This window comes from Gossypium hirsutum, chromosome D01 (genome assembly GCF_007990345.1).
Source record: "Gossypium hirsutum isolate 1008001.06 chromosome D01, Gossypium_hirsutum_v2.1, whole genome shotgun sequence".
Lineage (NCBI taxonomy): Eukaryota > Viridiplantae > Streptophyta > Magnoliopsida > Malvales > Malvaceae > Gossypium > Gossypium hirsutum.
Window position 1 is genome coordinate 51,783,156 of NC_053437.1, and position 3,763 is coordinate 51,786,918.

The 3,763-nt window shown below is 37.6% G+C and overlaps 1 non-coding gene across 1 annotated transcript; it reads right to left on the bottom strand.

The window, feature by feature from the left end:
• Positions 1-724: 724 nt before the first annotated feature.
• Positions 725-831, bottom strand: LOC121214143 (small nucleolar RNA R71). The gene has a single exon (XR_005909730.1). It is a non-coding gene; the product is annotated as a small nucleolar RNA R71 (small nucleolar RNA).
• Positions 832-3,763: the final 2,932 nt, after the last annotated feature.

Genomic DNA, 3,763 nt, shown 5'->3' on the forward strand with positions numbered 1-3,763 from the left:
TACTTGATAACGACTGTGTACACTTGCACAAACCTACGCGTTACAAGTTTTTGGCGCCGTTGCCAGGGATTGTCAATTGTTGCCATAATCATTTTTTTCGTGAAATTATTTATTTTCAATTTGATTTATTTCTAACATTACTAACTTATTCCTTTTAATTTTTGTGATTTTCTTTTCAGGTGTTTATGAGCATAGATTGAATTATCAATTTACTCACTATAGACCCTGAAATTGAACGAACTTTCAGACAAAGAAGACGTGAACGAACAGCTCAAAGGCAAGTCAAGATGGACCTTGGGAATCAGAATCAAGACCAAGGTAATGAAATCAATCATGTATGAAATCCTATCCTTATTGCCGATGCATCAGACAATATGCTGTGCCACTTTTTAGTGAGTTAAACCTAGGAATTAGAAGGCCAAGTATGGAGGCAACCCAGTTTCAATTGAAACCAGTGATGTTTCAAATGCTATAAATGGTGGGCAAATTTAGTGGTATGCCTACGGAAGATGCACATCTGCACCTTCGATTATTTATGGAGGTGAGTGATTCAGTCAAGATAGCCAGTGGGACTGAATACACACTGAGGTTGAAGTTGTTTCTGTACTCGTTGCGAGAACGAGCACGAGCATGGCTCAATTCATTGCCACTAAGTTTTATATCTACATGGCAAGAATTAACAGAGAGATTTTTGGTTAAGTATTTCTCACCTAGCAAAAAAGTTAAGTTGAGGAACAAGATCACAACTTTCCAACAATTGGATGACGAGTCTTTGTATGAGGCTTGGGAGCGATTTAAGGAGTTACTTCATAAGTGTCGTCATCATGGGATTCCTCACTGTATCCAGTTGGAGACATTCTATAATGGTCTAAATGCACATACAAGATTGATGGTAGATGCTTCCGCGAATGGTGAAATTTTGTCTAAGCCTTATAATGAGGCTTATGAGATCATCTAGGGGATCACGAGTAATAACTATTAATGGCCAACAAATCGAATAGCTTCAGGAAGACGTGTAGCCGGTGAAGTTGACTCTTTCACTTCGTTATCAGCTCAAGTATCGTCTATTTCCTCTTTGTTAAAACAGTTAACCGCTAATAGTACTAATAATTTTGCAGCTCAGCCACCAAGTCTGTTTGAAATAGTTTCCTGTGTGTACTATGGGGAAGGTCATTCTTTTAAGAATTGTCCATAAAATCCTGAGTTAGTGTACTATGTGAGGAACCAATATCAAAATAGGAGTGGACAAGGACCCTAGTCTAGCTTCTACAATCCTTCATGGCGTAATCATCCTAACTTTTCTTGGAGAAACCAAAGAAATGGAGTGAACAACAACTTATTATAGCAAAGGCCCAATCAATCTCAAGGGTTTAATCAACAAGCTCCAAAACCACCTTAAGCCGAGGCATCAAATAGTTTGGAGAACTTGTTGAAAGCGTACATGGAAAAGAATGACGCTTTGATTCAAAGTCAAGCAGCAACACTAAAAAATTTGGAAAACCAAATGGGTCAGTTAGCTACAGAGCTACGTAATAGACTGTAAGGAACCTTGTCGAGCGATACTGTGAATCCAAGAAATTTGGGTAAAGAACATATCAAGGCAATGGCATTGTGGAGTGGTAAAATTCTAGAACCCTGATTGATTGATGTCAAAGATAAGCCCGTTGAGAAGAATCAACCAGCTATTGAAGTTCCTACAGCGAAGGAATCAGAATCTGTAAAGTCTGACAAGGTAAACCCGGACTTAGTAAATTCATATATTTTAACATCTTCTTTGGATATAGATTTACATACTCAGGAAAGTTGTTCGGTTCAACTGAAAGTTTCATCACCTCCATATCCGCAAAGATTGCAGCAACACAAGCAGAAACATGAGGTGCCATTCAAGAAGTTTTTGGATGTTCTGAAAAAGTTACACATCAATATTCCATTGGTGGAGGCTTTAGAACAAATGCCAAATTATGTAAAGTTTATGAAGGATATACTATCTAAGAAGAAACGACTGAGTGAGTATGAGACTATTGCCTTGATGAAGGAGTGCAGTGCGTTCCTGCAGAACAAATTGCCACCGAAATTGAAAAACCCAAGAAGCTTTACTATTCCCTATTTCATTGGTGAATCTTACTTTGGTAAAGCTTTGTGTGACTTAGGAGCGAGTATCAACTTGATGCCGAAGTTTATTTTCAAGATGTTAGGGATAGGTGAAGTAAGACCTACAACTGTGACGCTTCAGCTAGTGGATCGATCTTTAGCATATCTTGAAGGAAAGATCGATGATGTTTTGGTAAGAGGCGATAAATATATTTTTCCTGCTAATCTCATTGTCTTAGGTTTTGAAGCAGACAAGGAAGTGCTGGTCATCCTTGGGTGACCTTTCTTAGCCATTAGGAGAACATTAATTGATGTGATGAAAGGAGAACTCACCATGCAAGTTCAAAACGATCAGGTAACCTTTAACATTCTTAAAGAGATGAAATTTCTCGATCCAGTAGAGGAGTGTTCAGCAATGGAAGAGATAGAAACCTTGGTTTCTATGGAAAGTAATTTTGAGGAAGATCCGTTGGAGAAAGCCTTAGATCTTGACCCTTTGGAAGATGAAGAAGGTGAAGAAAACATGGCTTTGATGGAAGCCAATCCGACAAATTTTATTCAATTCACACGGTTTGAACCGTTGGAGTTGGAAGTCAGAGAATTTGTGCAACCCAAGTTGTCAATTGAAGAACCACCTAAACTCGAACTAAAAGTACTTCCTTCCCATTTGAAATACGTTTATTTAGATGATTGTTCTACTTTGCTTGTGATTATTTCAGCGAAAATGACGAAAGATTAAGAGGAACAACTAATTGCTGTTCTAAAGAAATTTAAGAAAGCAATTGGTTGGACCATAGCTGATTTTCGAGGTATAAGCCCTTCCTTTTGCATTCATAAAATCATTTTAGAAGAAGGTGAAAAAGCTCAATCCTATTATGAAAGAAGTTGTGAAAAAGGAAGTGATCAAATGGTTAGATGCAGGAATCATCTATCTTATTCCAGATAGTTCGTGGGTAAGTCTGGTGCACAGTGTGCAGAAGAAAGGTGGAATCACAATTTTTGAAAATGAGCGTAACGAGTTAATTCCAACGAGAGCTATTACCGGTTGGAGAATCTGTATTGATTATAGAAAGTTGAACAAAGCCACTCGGAAGGACCAGTTTCCATTGCCTTTTATGGATCAGATGATAGATCGACTGGCAAGTAATGAATTCTATTTTTTTAGATGGCTATTCTGGATATAACCAATGAGTTGTAGCCTCGGAGGACCAACATAAAATAACCTTTACTTGTCTATACGGTACGTTTGCTTTTAGGCGAATGCCTTTCGGTTTATGCAATGCAACTGTAACTTTTGAACGATGCATGATGGCAATATTTACTGATATGGTCGAAAATTTTGTTAAGGTTTTCATGGATGATTTTTATGTTTTTGGTAACACTTATGATATTTGTTTGAGTAATTTGGCTAAGGTACTGCGGAGATGCGAAGAGACGAACCTTGTCCTTAATTGGGAAAAATGCCATTTTATGGTCAAAGAAGGGATTGCCTTAGTTCATAAGATCTCAAAGAAAGGAACTGAAGTCGATAAAGCAAATGTGGACGTAATTGAAAGATTACCGACCCCAATTAATATGAAAGGAGTTAGAAGTTTCTTAGGCCATACCGGTTCTTACTGAAGGTTTATCAAAGATTTCTTAAAAATTTCTAAACTATTGTGTTTGTTATTAG